Consider the following 20,916-nt stretch of genomic DNA (forward strand, 5'->3'; position numbering starts at 1 on the left):
AATTAGGGGTAGGAAGCTGAAGGCATCATGTGACAGGAAGTAAATCAATTAATTTTTTTCTTCTTGAAATCTTGTATTTGGTTGTTTGCTTGCATGCCATTGAGAAATGAAACATGGATGACATAGAAAATTACTTATAAAGGCTGGGCTTAAATTGATTAAAAATGTTTTACTGTTAATTTTAATGTTAAAGTAATTTAATGAATAATGTTCTATATGCATTGACTTAATAAATTAGTTAAATTTTTTAATTCAATTAAAATAAGGTTTTTTATTGTTTATACTAAAGTTTTATTCAATTTATTCATTAAGTCTGTTTTGTAATTTTTATTTATTTGTTTTTTTTTTTTGTAATACTTCAAGGTAAACTACATAAAACGGTAAAAAGTTGCCTTGGCAAAAAGCATCAAAATTAATTAAAGTTTTAAACCTTTTTTAGTTGGCGTTCAAGTAACAGAAAGCCCATAATAGCCCTGCTTCATTATGTTTATCAAAATGAAAGCTGTAATTGTCTCTGAATCAGCCATGCTGACATTCAGTACAGCAACTCTTGTTTATCATCTCAAGCTGTAGTTTATTTTAAGAGCATCATCACAAAACCTTCATTTTTCATTATTGTTGACAAGGTTATCATAAGTTTACACTTTCTGTATTTTGGTTCGGTATTTGGTTGTGTTCTAAAAGGAATACAGCCATAAATAGTCCCTAAATATAACTGAATTTGAAATGATGATTCTCTGAATGTTTGCTTTACATGCCAAAGCTTTAAAAACGAATAATTCCAACATCACTAATGCAGCTCATGCACAGCAAACACCGAAATTGCATTGGATGTCATTGTTTGGATAAAGGCTCAATTGCATAGACAGGCAGAAAAAAGCTTCCCCGTAACCTTGAGATAATTTTATTAGCTTAGACATCGCTAGATTGCCTCTAATAAATGTCTCTTCCACAAAAGCGAATGGATCCTGGGTGAAATAACATTGTCCATCATTGCAGCTCAATAATTGTGATTTGCGTTTCAGAGACACATCATGACAGAAGTGAGCAGGAGTGCTTGAACTGATAATAGACTCAGTGTATGTCGCTCTCGATGTGGATCCAGCTGTCCGTGTTTGTAATAGCATCTGAAATGTGTTCACAGCCCCTACAAAAGGATCAGACGCATTAAGATCTGATGATTAAACAAGCAAATAGTTATTTTTCGTTATTTTTCGTTAGTTCAAATAGTAAGTTCACAATATTTACAGAGTATTTAATTTTTATGTAATAATAGTGTACTGTATACAGAAAAAATGTTTAAATATTAAGCAACAATACGAATTTTGTGCGTTTCACAAGTATTGTTCCAAAGCAGCTTCATAAATGGTGCACATCATTACATTACAGTCAAAATCAGAAAGGTTAAGGAGTTGTGTATAGGGTGGGCAGTATACTAACATAGTTAACCTACAGTTATACAGTAAATGCTAGGTCTATGTGTATAATACATATTCACTGATGTGTATTTGTGTATTAAGTGTTTGTTGTCCTCAAAGGAAAACATAAAATTTGAAAGAAATATGGAAATAAGGGGGAATCAAGCACCATTTTAATTTACATTGTGGAAATGTTATATTTACCCTCCTTGTAACTACAAGAAACAAGGGGGTAACAAGCACCACATTCATTTACAGGCAGCAAACATTACTGTATATGGAAACATTGGTTTATTGGAAATACTGTATGTGCTTTAACCCACATTTTTATTTTAATGACAAAAAACTTACTTTAACATAGGTTTGACTGCAGTTTCTGGTTAAAACGAATGCTATGGGGCAGTATGACAGCAATAGCTTTTGTTCCTTTTCACACTAATGATATTTACTTGGGTATATTACTGACAATTTAGTTTCATGCAGTTCTTTGCACAAGACTAAATAAATACAGCAAAAAAACTTTATGTATGTGATTAGTTTGCTGATTAGTTGTACAGTGTTGTGTTTGTGATGTAGAGCACTCAGGTTCGAGTGTGGATAAGCACGGTTCTACAAATAAGATAAAAGCAATGTCGAATCAAAGGGCAAATTTAAATAAAAGTGGCTGAGATGGACTTTCTCTTATAAATGGTTTTGAAAACACTATTGGTAGGTTTTAGGTGTCACAATCACCAGCAATACAGGCTGGTAGATCACTGGGTATCATTCAGTTTCACTCAGGACTACAAATCTGTCAACATATGGACTACAAATCCTGTCATACACCACACACTTACACCTGTTCCAGTTTTCCTGCTGATTGCTAACACACACAGCTGAAGCTGTTCAGAATTGATTACATGGACTTTAAAAGCAGCACGGACACACACACACACACACACACACACCAGTTGCTGAGTCTTGTTTATGTTTGTGACATTATGACACGTTTGCCTTGCCTTGCAGTATTATTCCCTTGCTTTGTTGTATTGTTTATTCCTGTCTGCTTCCTGCCTTTTGACCATCTGCCTGTTTACTGACCACAGCTCTGGATTTCCTGTATACATCTGTTTGCCCCTGTGCTGACCGTTGCTTGCCTGACCACTCTCCTAATAAACCTGCATTTAGATCCTGAACTCAGTTGTCAGCGCCCAACAGTAATGGATCTATCATTCATTCATTTATTTATTTTCTTTTTAGCTTAGTTCCTTTATTAATTAGGGGATAAGATGGCGGAATGATCCAGCTGCAACCCATCACTAAGAAACAGCCATACTCTCTCATTCACACTCATACACTATGGACAATTTGGCTTACCCAATTCACATATAGTGCATATCTTTGGACTTGTGAGGGTAACGCACACAAACACGGGAAGAACATGAATAAAAATGGAAAAAACTCCACACAGAAATGCCAACTGACCCAGCTGAGACTTGAACCAGTGACCTTTTTGCTGTGAGACGACAGGGCGCACTGCTTCACACCGCTGCCCATAAAACATATCATAAATAACAAATAGCCTTAGAGGATTTGTCATCTGAAACGTGCAACAAAACGTACTTTAGGTTTTGCAAATATTAAGGCTGAAGCATGTGTTTTCAACATGCCTGGGTTGTTGAATCTTCCCTGTAAGCACTAGAAACAATGAGGTAACAAGCATCAATTTAATCTACAGCCCGCGATATCACACTTTAAAAAATGCAGGGTTCCACACAATTCATTCATGTTGTCCCAACACAAATTGATTAAGTTAACTTAACACTTTTAACAAATTTATGTGGACTGAACATAAAAAAATAATATGAAATTTAATGTCCCAATGAAATTTTTTGAGTGTACCTACAAGAAACAAGGAGGTAACAAGTGCCACTTTAATCTACACACTCAAATATTGGATTCACCCTGTATAAGAAACAACAATGTAACAAGCACCTCTTTAATAAACAGCCTGCTATGGTTTTATTTAGAATTTACCATGTGTGGATCTACCCTCATAAAAGTCTAATCCACCGACTGCAACCACCCTCACATGAAAGAGAATGTTCTGATCTTCAGTTTGAATGGCGTTGGGTACTAACAAAGTGCAATGCAGCTAAAAATAAAACCACCAAAACAAATCTCCCCAAACTAATTTAATACTATAGAAAAACACTTGTTGTACCCCAGTGCTATGGTAGAACTGTGTTTTTACAAAAAAAGAGAATACAAGTAAAGGATACTTGACTATTCAGCAAAACTGAAAATAGAATATAAATGAAAGAAATAGACAAGGCAAATAAAGAAACAAGGAAAATAAATAGACAAGGCGAAGTAGAAAAAATACATTTTATGATTGCTTAAGCACAATTTTGAAATTAAGGCTCATTTTGACAAAGCACTACACACAATTTACACATCCACACACAAACAGCAGAACACATCAGTTCTTTTGCAAAATGAACACTTCATTCAAAACCTTACAACAAAACAAAACACAATTTTGACACCGTATGGAACACGCTTCATTCAATATAAATATGTTTGCTTCATTTACACACTGCTGTAATCAATCTTAAACACTCGTATCATTTCTAATCGATTAATGCTGATACAGTATAATCTGGGTTTGATTTGTTTCAGAGGTATTGCTATAAAGTACATGAACATACTGTTTTCACCAAACAGTGATAGACTGACAGCTAATATTGCCCTATCCTAACAAACTATGCAACAATGTAAAGCTTATTTATTCAGCTTTCTGGTGATGTATATATTTCAATATCAAAAAATCTCCCCATCCCCTGTCTCCAGTTTACCAATTGTCCTTCCTTTCGTGATTCATCTACCTCTTACTAGATATATTTATTACTATAATATATTAATTGAAGAATGATATAGCTACAGTATACTACTGTAAACATACTTGTTGAAGACTAATAGTTTATACCTAATGCTTTTTATTGTGGTTCCAGCTGATTGGTGTGTCAGTTTTGCAGCAGTGATGGCTGTGTTTAACCCCTTGGTTCATGCGTGTGTTCATTTGAAAGCCTTTGCTTTGATATTGCAAGGAAATTCCATCATGAAGAAATTTTGTCACATGCAAACAAATGTGTTTAGTGCTTTGCAATACACTGTGTTATGTTTTGCAAAAAGTTTGATGTTTGATCTGACTATGTGCTTACAGTTGTGCAATTCTAGCCTTGTGTTTTGCTCCTTGAAAGGTTTTTACTAAATGTGGGAAAAGTTCAATTTTAGTGTGTAAACAATCGTAAAAAACTGTAAAATAGCAAAAACATACTATTTACACAATTGTTGCATAGCACATACTAATTAAACTATTATTACAAAAAATGCATGTTGTAAATTTGGTTCACTTAATTTGCAATGCAGGCTACTATTGGAAATGTTATTTTTGCCAATAAAAACAGATACAGAAGACTGTATATGACTAGTCTGAAACTAATCAAGGCTGATATCATAAATAAAACTCAGCAAACACTGAAGGAACAACAAGTAATTCAAAAGAAAATGTTCTTGAAGATGCTGTGGAGACTCAAATACAGATACACAAAGCTACAAGAAGCATACAAGAGGTGGGAGATCAAAGGAAGAAAAAAAAAGTATTATCATACCATAGGGATGAAAAATAGACAGCAAGGCAAAAATTAAAAGACACATGATCTTTTCAAAGACAGCCGGAAGTTACTGTGTTCTGCATCTTAGTCAGCTTTTGTCACCAAAAGAAGTTTTAAAAGTGGAATGAAACAAAACGGGACTATAAACTGCCTGTAAATAAATCAATATATTCATTCAGTAGGAAAGTGGTAAATTATCCTTTTCTTTATGTATTTTCTGCTTATATATAAAATGTATTTTATGCTAGTATATATGCTTACATATATATGTAAGCAGAGAGAGAGAGAGAGAGAGAGAGAGAGAGAGAGAGAGAGAGAGAGAGAGAGAGAGAGAGAGAGAGAGATGCAAAAACCTTTAAATACTATCTGAAATTTCTTTTAAAAACATGCGTCTCAACCTCCTATGTTTATGTTTAGTTATAGGCAATGGAGATATCCTATTCATTCGCATAAAAGTTGAATTACTGAACCTACACATAAGAGTCCAGAGAAAAATGCTGATTTAAAAAAAAACCTTTTAGATGGCATTTAGAGGTTTTTGCATCTGAACTCTTCATATAATGTTTGATGTTTTTACCTAACCGAAAAAAAAAAGTTCTGTTAGCACGATTTGATTAATATCATTATATCCAAATACTGCATTAATAATATTTCAAAACTCCTCCATTGTTTATATTGTTAAAACATCTAAAACCTTTTTTTTTCAGATAGGCCTTTGTACGTGTGGAACGTGGTTGAGAACCACTGATATCATGATCATAATAATGGATGCCACAACAGTGTATATTACTCTACAACACAGGTGACCAACCCTGTTCCTGAAGATTTACCTTCCTGTAGATTTCAGTTGCAACCCATATCAAACACACCTGCCTCTTATTATTAAGTGTTGTTCAGGTCCTAATTAATTAGTTCAGGTGTGTTTGATCAGGGTTGGAGCTGAACTCTGCAGGAAGGTAGATCTCCAGGAGCAGGGTTAAGCACCCCTGCTCTAAAACAAACATTGACCTTCTATTACTATAGTATAACTACATACAGTAATATATAGAAAGACTGATTAAGAGTGTAATTTACCTTAATTTCTGCACTGGAAAAAGACATCTCTTCTCCTCGTGTTCACATGGGTTTCCTCTGGGTGCTCCGGTTTCCCCCACAAGTCCAAAGACATGCGTTATAGGTGAATTGTCCTTAGTGTATGTGTGTGAATGAGAGTGTATGAGTGTTTCGCAATGATGGTTGCAGCTAGAAGGGCATCCGCTGCGTAAAACATGTGCTAGATACGTTGGCGGTACATTCCACTGGGGTGACCCCTGATTAATAAAGGGACTAAGCCAAAAGAAAAGGAATGAATGAAAAAGATATCTCCTTTCAACAAATAATGAGATTTCCTTTTTGCTTCATTAAAAAATGATGCAAGAATCAGAAATCATTAGAATTTAAATGTATTAACTTTCTATTCCTAAACATGTTGTATCCCACCTCAGTAGCAGATAAGTGTTTTGCTATACAACACGAACACAATAAGAACATTGTATCTAAAAGCTTCATGTAGTGCGTCATGGTTAAATACCTAATATATTGTAAAGTGGGACCAAAATCATTATTGTAAAATGTATATAGACAGAAATTCTCTATGTACACTCCTCTGTCATTATCTCCTTCTAAAAGGTGCTTGTCATGGACTATTATTAGCGCTATTACAGGCACAAATCTTTACTTTAGTAATCTAAGTGCTGTTCCAAATCCATTAGCAAATGTGTGCAGCTCTGTTTGCCACTTCCAATTAAGTCACTCAGCAGTATTCAAGTTTTCTCAAGCATGAACCGTATTTGAACTGTATGTTCCGGAAACATATTTCGTATTTTTTTAGGAAAAAACCTTACCTTCTCCTGCAATTAAGGATAAAGTGTCGTATCTTAGAAAAAAATGTCCAAAAAAAAGTAACAGTTTACAATGTTAGTTAATGGTAATGTTAGTTAATGCATGTATTAACACACAATAAACAACAACATGTATTATAGTTTTCGTTTATGTTATTAGTTCATGAAAATACATGTGTTCGTTGTAAGTTAATGTTAACTCATGGTGCATGTTAACAAACATAAATTTGGATTTCAATAAGCATCAGTAAATGTTGATCTAGCATTAATAAAATTATGTACGAATATTGTTCATACTTAATTCTGTTAGATTGGTTGCAGGAAAGAGAATGCAGTTACAGCAATAAACAGAAGAATGCATTTATTGACAGGACAATGTAGGGGTAGACAGACAAGGGGCCACAAGATCCAAAATATAGGGGCAATCACACACAGTGAAGCCAGTCAGGAAGGGACTAGAAAGTGCTAGAACCAATGGAACAGAAATATGAAACAAATTCAGTTACGAAGGTTAAAGATAAACACAGATTAGAACACACAAAAAGAGTAACAATAGGAATAAATAAAAGAAAGATACAACAAACAAAACAACAAATATACAAGAAAACCAGGGGCCTGTTTCAGATAGGAGGTTAAGCGAAAACCTGAAATGAGAGAAACTCTGGGTTTTCCATTTCAAAATGGCAGGTTTGTCAAACTTGAGAAAGCAGGGTAAGTCAAGCCTGTTTCTGAAAGAGAGGTAACTTTAACTCAGAGTCAGTTACCGTAGTAACTTACTCTGGGAACCTAACCTGGTCAGAAGCAGGTTTTATTCTCTAAACTCAGAGTTTCTGTTGGTCTCCTCCCCTTTTTTAAAGAAGAAGCAGTATTTCTTGCCTAAGCCTTACGTTTCCACCCACCTATTTTAATCTGCATTTTGGATATGCGCATAAAAACGATTGATGGAAACGTCATGATGCACATAACTTTTGAAAATACGCATAAAAAACATATGCTCATAACTGAGTAGGATAAACTTTTACTCAATAAGAAAAGATGCGCATAAACGACGATGGAAACACTTTTACTGAACAAATTCCAGTATGTGTAATAAAAAAGGTTTGTTACAAGAGATATAATGATGAAAATGTGTATGAATGGACAAACCAGCATGCTGAGCATGCTGTAAACCATCTGAAATGTTGTTTTGGTCATTCTAAAACGTTTTAGTATTATTACTGTATATTATTAATGACCTCCAGAGCGTCTGGAGCATGTCAAGAGCATCTGTTCTCCGCCTCTTATGGCTTCAAATGCCACCACACATTGATTGTGTTTCAGCATTGTCTTCTGAGGCACAAGGACATTTATTAAATAAAGAAAAGATTGACGCAGCTTCTTCTACCGCAGTAAATTCTGTTTTTACTGTTAATATTTGGCACCAACAGTAAACAGAGACAAGTGATGCGATTTCGCAGGTCAGAGTTCACCAAGCTTGAACTTTGCAACGCAGCGACCTGCGAAACTTGACGCATGACCTTGCGTTTCCGGCCTGACGCATTCGCGTGCATATGAATGGAAGTCTATGGGGAGAAAAGTCCAGTGTGACCGCAACTTAACTCTGAGTTGAACTCATATCAGCTGTTCTGAAACCGAAACCGAGTTTTTAATCTCTCGGTAAATCAACTCAGAGTTCAAGTTTAAACTCAGAGTTGGTTGAATCTCTTTACTGAAACAGGCCCCAAAAGAACATGCAGGCAACAATGCAAGACATAAATACTAGGCAAGGGTGCAAGGTTAGGATACTGTCACATCCCCGGCTCATTCCTGCTGCTCCAATCACCAGTCTCCCTCACCATCCTGTTACTGCAGCTCCAATCACTGCTCTCCTTCCCCAGCCACCTCTCATCACACAGGAGCACATTCACCTGAGTTCTACTGAGACACACCTGCACCAGCAATCACAAGTCCCTATAGACTCACCTTTTCCAGTCGCACCTTGGCTGTAATCGAAATGACATGGTTCACCTCATCCTCTCCCTTGCTTGCCTTCTTCTGTGGATGTTTCCCTGACTTGTGGATGCACATGCTTTGATTCAGGGAAATGAATGAAGATCCGCGTTTACATTGTGAACACTTGCCTGTCTTCTCCTGTTAAACTATCCACATTGTGTTGAATAAATTGACGAAAAGAGTTGTCTTCATTGTGTGACCGTGACAGATACAAGGTAAGTGAAGATAAGCTCACATGGAACAAACCAGCAGAGAAATGAAAACACACAGCACAATATATAGAATAAAGCACAGAAGAGAAAGGTAAGAACAATGAGGGTAACAAGGCACACTAATTAACATTTACTAATGAATTTACTATTGTAAAGTGTGACCAAAATACAGTATATTTATTCAGCGTTCAAGTAATGACTAAATCCCAATTTCAAAAAAATCGACACATGACATATGTACATTTATAAAACACTATATAAGGTCTCTCTCTCTCTCTCTCTCTCTCTCTCTAAAAAAATATAAAGAGAATCAAAGAGTATTTAACTAAAATGTTTATTTGAAAAGGCATGTCAGAATAGAACAGTACATTCTAGTCAACAAGCTAAATCAATTTTATTCCACCTCAGCTACATAAACCAACCCAGGCTCATTCTGATTATGTATCTCTACATACATTTCTGGAAAGTGCCAAAAACGTCCCAGAAGCTATATTTTTTTGCATTTTTTGTTTTCGGGAATCCACTAGAGGCCACTGTGTGTGCTTTTTTCAGATCTCAAATTTCTCAAAAAATGCCATTCGCACCTGCTCTTCTTGTGTAAAGGCTGCTGTTGACTAGAGTAACTGACTTACTGACTGACCAACCGACCAATCACGATCAGCTGGTAACGAGAAAAGGAAATGGCATAATTTTTTTTCACAACATTTTTTTCAATACATCCATGTGTACAAACTTTTTTTTGAACGTGAAAATTTTTTACAGCACCAATAAAGAATTTATACAGGCCTAGCTATGTGTATAAATATGTTAAAGTGTTATATAAACAGCAGATACAAACACCACCACACTCATACAAAATGGAGGAGAATATCTTTATAACTTGCCCTGCCATGTAATCGTTGTAATGAAACATCCATCTTGTTTTGCAATAATCCATGTCTTTACTGGAGTTTTGGTGAAATAAACAACCGTAACGCTAACATCGAGATGTGCAGCAACAGCAATGAATATTTGTTGATGATAAGTTTATCAACAGATCAAAAAAAAAGAAATGCAACCCTGGTGACAAAACTAGGCAGTTATTATTGTGAAATACAGTTACCCCCTTACAAATATAAATAAATAGAGTAGACTATGCTCTATGCTTTTACATGCTGTCATATGTTTTCATCATTTCGTGATGTCTGGAAAATATACGCATGGAAGAGGAAACTACAGTAATTTACAATAAACACGTTTTTGAACCACATAGTAAAGTGTATAATGTGTACAACTCTTTGTTAATGAATGCTACTGATTACTGTAGCATAGTAAACTGATAAACTGTAATAAATACTGTAACATTAGCATAAACTGTGGTTATAATTATAATTAAAACATAAAACAGAAGCCTATTGAATAATTTGTTTATTACAACAGTAGTGTTGTACCACAGCAACAATATAATTACTATGAAAATTTAATTCAAGTAATTATCTATAGTTTGCTTCCAAACACTATAGTGTTTACAAATTTTCATGTAACCCAATAGCTTATACAGTATCTATCACCTCAATGAAAGGCAAATGTATTTTAGTTCAGTAGAAAACTCAGCCCTCTTCATGATATAGGGATCATGCCCAACATATGTGGTTATTTTCTATTTATATCTTTCTATTTACAGTATTGCATATCATTAAAGTAAAACAAACCGTAACTTTCACAATGCAACTTCAAAATACAGTAAGATACTTCTTATCTGTCCAACAGTAAAATACAGTTCATATTACAGTTCAGTTCGCCAGTAACTTACTGTAAATCAATACATTTACAGCACCATTTATCTTGCTGTATATGTATTTACAGTATTGTATATCATAACTGTAAATTACACAGTCATTTTCACAATGCAACTTTAAAATACAGTAAGTTACTGCAAATCTGCCCTACAGTAAAATACAGTTCATATTACAAATCAGTTCGCCAGTGACTTACTGTAAATCAATACGTTTACAGCACCATTTATCTTGCTGTATATGTATTTACAGTATTGTATATCATTACTGTAAATTACACAGTCATTTTCACAATGCAAATTTAAAATACAGTAAGATATTGCATATCTATCCTACAGTAAAATACAGTTCATATTACAGTTCAGTTCACCAGTAACTTACTGTAAATCAATACATTTACAGCACCATTTATCTTGCTGTATATGTATTTACAGTGTTGCATATTATTACAATAAAATAAACAGTAATTTTCACAATGCAACTTTAAAATACAGTAAGATACTTCATATCTATCCTACACTAAAATACAGCTCATATTACAGTTCAGTTTGCCAGTAACTTACTGTAAATCAATACATTTACAGCACAATTTTTCTTGCTGTATATGTATTTACAGTATTGTATATCATTATTGTGAAATACACAGTAATTTTCACAATGCAACTTTAAAATACAGTAAGATACTGCAAATCTGTCCTACAGTAAAATACAGTTCATATTAGTTCAGTTTGCCAGTAACTTACTGTAAATTGATATGTTTTCAGCACCATTTATCTTGCTGTATATATTTACTGTATTGCACTTCAATACAGAAAAACAAACAGTAATTTTAATTTTACTGTATTTAAAACTTTAAAATAAAGTATGATACTTCATATATGTCCTACGGTAAAATTCATAGGTATTGTTATAAAGCATTACACCAACCTGTCCTGTAGAGGTCACTATTGGACTACTTATCCCATGTGCCTTTGAAAGACGTGCACGTGAGCACACGAGAGAACAATGCAGTCGGAGTGAAGCCACGGGCAGAGAAGTTGTGTGTTGCTAATCAGCGTTGTTTGGTGGATTTGTGCGTGTTTTAAACCGTGAGTACATAAATGTTCACGTACTGTATGTTTACTGAGACTTAAGGAGCATGTTAGAAGAGTTTTTATGCTGTTTACCAGCATTAATTCGACGTTCTGTGATCGCCGTGATTTGAGATGACGCAGCAATAATTAGCTGCCGCTAATTTGATACTCACGTCGTTATTGAAGTTAATAAGTTACCAGCTGTGTGTATATTGTTCGATTTCAACCTGTTTATATTATGTTAGGCAGTATGTATGAATATTTCAGCCTTTGTCTATATTTCATGCAACATGTGACCCAGTTTGTGTCATAAACACCCAGTTAGCAGCAATTTGGACTCCATATTATGCTGCTGTCAGTATCTTAATACAATTATCCATTTGCACCTAACTACTTACCTGTATAATATTTGATCCAACTGTACTATGTTTAATGTTGTATTACAAATGTAACTTTGATTTAATATTGTTTATTGTTATTCCTTTTTTGTAGAAACCACATCTCTATTCACCAGTGTGGAATAAAGCAACATTATTTAATTACCTCGTCTTATGCATTCTAATCGATGCACCACAGTGATCATCACCTTTAAACTGGCAAACTTAGTTGAATACTTCTCAACAAAATTGGTCCTTCGAGCCGGATTTGGTGATTACTGTGGATAATATGGCCCGTGCTCCATCAGATAGACCCATTAGACCAGATGATGTTCGCTCACGCCGCTCCAGACGTCCCCCAGCCTGGTTAGAGCAGTATGAAGTTGACCTTCCAAGACTAGTAGAACGTGAACAGCCAAGGCAACATCCTGCTAGTATGATGGACAGAGGGAGTTATATGGAGAGATCTGCCGAGATGACACCTCTCCCAAAGTATCCCACTGCCCGTAACTGGAGCACAGGAGGGACGGAAGAAAGGAATTTGGTCTCAAGTCATGTTCCCCTTTATGAGAGCACTCCTGCACCATCACATTATACCCCATCGGTGCTAGAAGTTATTCAGCAGTTGCAGGAGGATAATAGGAAGTTACACTCGACCATGATAGAAATGCAGCAGCGTATAAACCAGAATGCTGTTCTGTCCCCTGTTTCGGCACCTCATCCTCTTTCACAATCAGTAGCAGTGCCTGCTCACAGTGCCCTGATAAAGACTCCCAACAATGTAGCACAAAGGCTTGGTCAGCAGCCCGTTATTGAGGAAACTGAAGAGGAATGGCCACCACCCCCTCCCCCTGTGACACATTATGAACGGCATAAACAGCCCAATCCAGATATCTCAGATTTTATGGAAGAGCTGAAAGAGCGAATTCAAAAACTAGAACTAAAACGGTCATCTCCCCCATCTACACCAAATTATTACCAGCCAAACGATGAACCAGATGAGTCAGAGTCTTGGTCAGACTATAGTAATACAGCAGCTCCCCCATTGCCCCCACCAAGAGACTATAAATTTACTGATTTACAACCCCGTAGACAAGAGAGATCATATAGGGGTCCCAAACCTTCCATTCCCGACTTCACTTGTGATGATCCCAGAGAATTTGCTAGGCTTCGGATATCCCTGGAGAACATTCTCCCACCTGACGCTACAGAGAGATTCAAATACCAAATTCTGGTGGATCATCTCAAATTTGAAGAGCCACTTCTAATAGCTGACTCGTATAGTAACTCGTTGTTTCCCTACTCAGATACTATGGCCTCACTCATTAAGCACTATGGACAACCTCACCAACTGGCGCTGAGGAGAATAGCAGAGCTAATGGATGGGCCAACTATCCGATCAGGAGACTCTGTGGGATTTCGTAAGTTCGCACTGAGGGTTAGAGCTCTGGTCGGAATGCTTGAACAACTTGAGCAGGAAGGACGTGTTGAACTTCAGTGTGGGTCACATGTGGCCAGGCTAAGCAGCAAATTACCACAGGAGTTTAGGGCCAACTTTAGGCGATATTTTCACCCCCAAAGGAAAGGAGTTCCCTCCCTTATGGACTTCTCAGAGTGGTTGGAGTATGAGCTGCAGATCCAAGAAGGTGGTGATATGCTTGACTGCATAGAGACTGGCAGAGAGGCTGCCCAAAGGCAAAGAGAGCCAAAGAGAGATGGTAAAACACGAAGCAAGTCAATGAATGTTTTATTAGGCTCTACACAAACTACCCTGATTGAAGCACCTTCTGCAACAAAGTCTCCTTCACAGTGGCCTGAAAAGGTCAGAGTATACTGTCCTTACTGCTGTAATAACCTGCACAATCTAGATGATTGTTCCAACTTCTCTCAGCTCACCAGACAGCAGCAGAAGCAATGGGTCATAAACAACCGGCGTTGCTGGAGATGCGGTCGAGGTCACCAAGCAGCCCAGTGTCGTCTAAGAGCACAATGCAGTAACTGTAAAGGCAAGCATCTGACTGCGCTTCACGAAATAAATACTCAACCAGGAGAACTGTGTAATGAGGAGAAACACAGGGATGAAACGACTTGCGGACTGGTTAACTCTTCCACTGATATCCTGTATCTTGATAGGAAAGCTGGGTGCAGTCAAGTCCTCCTTAAAGTCAGTAAAGTGCTTCTGCGTAATGGCAGTCATACCCTGGAAACATACGCTGTCTTAGATGATGGATCAGAACGAACCATTCTCCTTCAAGAAGCAGCACAGAAGCTGAAATTACAAGGTCAATCTGAGAGCCTTACCCTTAGAACAGTACGACAAGACCTCCGGGTGATACAAGGCTCATCTGTTTCCTTCTCTATCTCACCCGCCAGCCAACCTGAGAGAGTCTATAAGATAATAAGTGCCTTCACTGCTGATCAGCTAGGTCTAGCAGAACACACATACCCGATTGAACGACTGCAGTTTAAATATAGACACCTTCGAAAGTTGCCCCAACCAGACATAAAAGGTGCCAAACCTCTCCTTCTCATTGGTTCAGATTTCCCACATCTGATAACTCCAATTCAACCTGTAAGATTGGGACCTCCAGGGGGACCAGCTGCTGTTAAGACAAGACTTGGCTGGACACTTCAAGGCCCTACTAAGTACTTACCATTACAGAATGGATCCCAGTCATGCTTGTTCACATCTACACTCTCGCCATCAGCCGAGCTGCATAATCATGTGGAAAATCTTTGGAAGCTTGATGTCTTGCCATACAAAAATGAGAAGCTAGTTACAAGATCTCGGCAGGATCAGGCAGCTATGGATCTCCTGCAGACCAAGACTGTTAGAGTGAACGTAGATGGAGTACAGAGATATGCCACACCCTTGCTAAGAGTGCAGTCCATGCCAACCTTGTTTGCCCCACCAACTTCTGTCCTTGCCAATCTTCGCAATACAGAGAAGCGCCTGCTCAAAGACCCAGATCGCGCCACAGCGTACAATGCAGAAATTCTAAAACTTGAAAACTCAGGATATGTTGAAAGAGTGAGCCAAGACGTATGGGAGTCCTCTAGTGAGTCATGGTTCATACCACATCACATGGTGACCCACAATGAGAAGGCTAGAATTGTGTTCAACTGTTCCTTTACACATCAAGGACATAATCTGAACGAACTCCTGCTGCCTGGACCCAATCTGAGCTCTTCATTATTGGGTGTCTTGTTGAGATTCAGGGAACATACCACAGCCATCAGCAGCGACATAAAAGGAATGTTCCATCAGGTGAGACTCCTCCCTGAGGACAGACCCCTCTTACGGTTCCTATGGCGTGACCTGAGCAAAGACAGCCCACCTAGCGTGTATGAATGGCTGGTCCTGCCCTTTGGGACAACCTGTTCCCCATGCTGTGCCACATATGCACTTCAAAGGCACATTACTGACTACAGTCAGGAAGGTGATGAGGTTCGTGACGCAGTTGAGAGGCACTTTTATGTGGACAATTGGCTCCAAAGCTTCCCTTCACCAGACAAGGCCAAAGCATTGGTTAACAAATTGAGAGAACTACTCAATGGTGGCGGTTTTGAGTTAAGGCAATGGACAAGCAATGTCCCAGAGGTCATAAGACACCTTCCTCCAGCAATTCTCTCCCAGGATAGTGAGCAATGGCTTAATCAGAGCCAAATGGACCCGCAGGAACCTGCCTTGGGATTACGTTGGAGGTGTAAATCTGACACACTAATATACAAATCCCACTTGAGGGAAGCAAGCCCCACAACTATGAGGAACATTTACAGAGTGTTGGCCAGCCAATATGACCCAATTGGACTCATAATTCCATTCACCACAAGAGCCAAAATCCTTGTGCAGATGTTATGGAATAAACAGAGAGAATGGGATGATCCATTACTCCCTAGTGACATACTGGAAGCTTGGTTAGCATGGGAGAGTGAACTGCCTCATCTGGAGAAACTGAGCTTGCCCCGATGTTACACAAAACCTCACCTAGACCACCCCAGTTGTACAAGAGAAGTGCATATCTTCTGTGATGCGTCAGAACGGGCTTATGGGTGTGTTGGATACCTGCGCACTGAAGATCCACATGGTCAAGTAGAAGTAGCCTTCATTACTTCAAGATCACGGGTAGCTCCTAAGAAGCAGCTATCAGTGCCAAGGCTGGAGCTGTGTGCCGCCCTCACTGGCGCCCAACTTGCACATCTGCTACAAAGAGAACTGACCCTAAACATTGATCGGATCACACTATGGACCGACTCAACCACAGTCCTTACTTGGATTCACTCCGATTCCTGCCGGTTCAAGGTTTTTGTCGGGACAAGAGTCGCTGAAATTCAGGATCTAACTGATAGCACAAACTGGCACTATGTTGACTCCCTAAATAACCCAGCTGATGACATCACAAGGGGGAAACTCTGTTGGAACTGACAGGTGAGAATCGATGGGTCAAGGGACCTCCCTTTCTGTGGCTTTCACCCAAATACTGGCCTAATATCCCAGTCGGCCCCAAAGAGGAAGATTCAGAAGAGTTACGTAAACCTGCTTCCTGCTTAAACATTGTTACAAACACCCTTAACCCTGGTTATCCTGACCCCAAAGACTTTCACTGCTTTAATGACTTGTTGAAAGCAACTGCACAGTATCTACATGAGGCGACCCCATCTGACTCTCCAGGCCCTACCGCAGAAACCTACCAGATGGCAGAATTAGAGATTTTCAGAGCTGCCCAGAAAGAGAGTTTCCCGGAGGAGACTCAGTCTCTTACTGCTGGTAAACCAGTGCCATCATCAAGTCGCCTAGCTATGTTAGCACCTGAACTTGATGAAGAGATGAACATCATTCGCGTTGGTGGCAGACTACGCAGATGCAACCAGTTAGAACTAGAAACTGCTCATCCGGTTGTATTGGATCCAAAGCACCCAGTGACTAAGATGCTCATCAGACATGTTGACAGTAACCTTAAGCACCCTGGCTCGGAAAGACTGTTTGGGGAGTTAAGACGCAAGTACTGGATACTGCGTGGCCGCGAGGCAGTTCGAAAGGAGCAACGTGGCTGTGTGGAATGTCAAAAATGGAGAGCTCAGCCAGTGGTTCCTCGCATGGCAGACTTACCTCCTGCACGCCTGCGCCTCCACAGTCCCCCCTTCTTTTCTACAGGAATGGACTGCTTTGGCCCCTTTCTTGTAAAAATAGGCCGCCGTAATGAAAAGAGATGGGGGATCCTATTTAAATGCTTGACGACAAGGGCAGTGCACATCGAAATCTTAACCAGTCTCGACACAGATTCGTTCCTGATGTCCTTAAGAAGGTTTATTCCTCGCAGAGGCAAGCCCGCTGAAGTACTGTCTGACCAAGGCACTAATTTCAAAGGAGGTGAGCGAGAACTCAGTGATTCCTTCAAAGACATGCACCCTTCCCTTCAAACGCTCCTGGCAGAGCATCAGATCAAGTTTATATTTAACCCCCCTAATGCCCCGCACTTCGGAGGTTCCTGGGAAAGGGAAATCCGATCCATAAAGACAGCATTATATGCCACGCTCAATGCTCAGTCGGTGACAGAAGAGATGCTTAACACCATCTTGATTGAAATTGAAGGAATCTTGAATTCCAAGCCGTTAGGTTACATCTCTTCTGATGTGGCTGACCCAGACCCAGTAACCCCAAATCTCCTTCTAATGGGGCGGCTAGACCCTTCTTTGCCACAAATACTTTACCATGACTCAGCAGGACTCAGTCGACGGCGCTGGAGATCCTGTCAAGTCCTTGCTGACCGATTCTGGTCCCAGTTCTTGAAGAATTACTTACCTGCCTTGCAAACACGAGAAAAATGGCAAACGGACACACACCCTCTACAACCAGATACAGTAGTTCTCATAGTGGACCCTCAACTGCCCAGAGCACTATGGCCAATAGGACGAGTCATCAAGGTGTTCCCAGGAGCGGACGGGAGAATCCGAACAGCAGAGGTTCAAGTGAAGGATCGATCCTACATCAGGCCGACTAGCAGGCTGATCCGCCTCCCCACTGTGTCCGAAGATTAGAGAAAGTGTTGCTGGAGTGACTGCAAATTTGTGCAACAAATTTGGGGGCGGCTGTTATAAAGCATTACACCAACCTGTCCTGTAGAGGTCACTATTGGACTACTTATCCCATGTGCCTTTGAAAGACGTGCACGTGAGCACACGAGAGAACAATGCAGTCGGAGTGAAGCCACGGGCAGAGAAGTTGTGTGTTGCTAATCAGCGTTGTTTGGTGGATTTGTGCGTGTTTTAAACCGTGAGTACATAAATGTTCACGTACTGTATGTTTACTGAGACTTAAGGAGCATGTTAGAAGAGTTTTTATGCTGTTTACCAGCATTAATTCGACGTTCTGTGATCGCCGTGATTTGAGATGACGCAGCAATAATTAGCTGCCGCTAATTTGATACTCACGTCGTTATTGAAGTTAATAAGTTACCAGCTGTGTGTATATTGTTCGATTTCAACCTGTTTATATTATGTTAGGCAGTATGTATGATTATTTCAGCCTTTGTCTATATTTCATGCAACATGTGACCCAGTTTGTGTCATAAACACCCAGTTAGCAGCAATTTGGACTCCATATTATGCTGCTGTCAGTATCTTAATACAATTATCCATTTGCACCTAACTACTTACCTGTATAATATTTGATCCAACTGTACTATGTTTAATGTTGTATTACAAATGTAACTTTGATTTAATATTGTTTATTGTTATTCCTTTTTTGTAGAAACCACATCTCTATTCACCAGTGTGGAATAAAGCAACATTATTTAATTACCTCGTCTTATGCATTCTAATCGATGCACCACAGTGATCATCACCTTTAAACTGGCAAACTTAGTTGAATACTTCTCAACAGGTATAATCTAAAAGTGCTTTTTAAGAAAATACAGCATTAGTCTGGGGCTTTATTAACTTGCAAATGAATTACCTCCATTGGAATTTGGAGTACAGAAAAGCTCAATGACATATCTATAATGGTAACAGTTTCTTTAATAGTATTAAACGATGGCTTTTTGAGACATCCATACATAAAAGTACATAAAATATAACACCTACACTACATAAACGATTTTTTTTCAAAGCTTCTAATTCTTAACTTTCTATTACAACAGCCTGTGAATGTAATTATGAACTTCTACAGATGTATGAGTATACTTTTCTAAGAATACACTTTCAGAAAAAAAAACCCCAGAAAATAGGGTGGTATCTTTTTTTAAACCCCCATCATCACCTTAAAGGTACATATTAGTACCTCAATGACAGAATTTAGTATATTTTAAAAGTGCACTGGCCCAGCGAGAGCTTCTGTACCTTTTTCTGGAAGTGTCTATGAGTCACAGCTTCACAGTCAAAGAGAGTTAATCTGAGGATCAAGTCTGCAAGGCTATTAATAGAGCAAGACTCTGTCATTGAATAATAATGAAGCTATTGGTGTCTCCCTGCAGCAAATCCCACTGTGAGATTGCTTTCCCTGGGTATATAGTGAAATGTTGTGACTCACTAAACTCCTGAATACCATCCTCTGAAGCTCTTGTAAAGTGAACACAGCAGGGTCTAAGAGGTGCCATCCTGCTCCTGTCTCACGTCTGAATCTATCATATGCCACAGGAGAATCGGGACGATTGATTGACGCCCATGTTCAAATCGACTGACATAGAAGGATTATTTTTTTTATGGATTTACAATATTTAGTGTGTGTAGAAACTCATAATGTAACAACTGCGTGTAATGTAAAAACTGCTTTTAGGTTTGCAATTTACACCGCTTTTAGGTCTTTAAAGAAAGTGTGTGTACCACCCAAATAAATTGTATGTGAAAATAAATCCATCACTGATAAAGGTTCATATAAATAGACTCAGATTTTTTTTAATCTCAACAATATTCTGTTTTTGGAGGTGTTACAGATTCTGTCTAATTATTGCCTTTATAAATAGCAACATTAAATTAACAGTGTTAAAAGTGTTAATGTATTCATTTATATTTAGTTTTTTCAGTTGCTAACAAGTGTTTGTCCAACCAGTTGTCACATTTTCAAAACTCTAAACACTATTAGAACAGCATCAGTTTTTTGTGGCCATACCATTCACACATTTCATGTCGTTTTTACCCAATATGCAATCCATTTCCACAATGCTTACATTTTCTTAGTTTTTCTCGATCGCCAAGTCGCATTTCTTAAAAGCTTCTCTCCCAGATAGCATACGAATGTGGGCCACTTTAGGCAGTTGTGGCATATGTGGTCTTCCTTCGGCCCAGAAAAAATGAATGTGAGCCTGAAGTGGCCCACCTGTACAATGGCAGAGTGTGGCCAAAGATTCAAATTCATATATGGTCCATTTAAGGCAAAGATTTAGCACTTATGGCAAAATGTAATCTGAATGTGAACCTCAAGTGGCCCATGTGGAAAATGGTAAATTTGGCCCAAATGATGGACAAATGTGGGCCACAGTTGGCAAAAATATGTCACAGTCATTTAAGAGTAATCTGGGTATAAACCTAAAGTGGC

This window comes from Danio aesculapii, chromosome 18 (genome assembly GCF_903798145.1).
Source record: "Danio aesculapii chromosome 18, fDanAes4.1, whole genome shotgun sequence".
Lineage (NCBI taxonomy): Eukaryota > Metazoa > Chordata > Actinopteri > Cypriniformes > Danionidae > Danio > Danio aesculapii.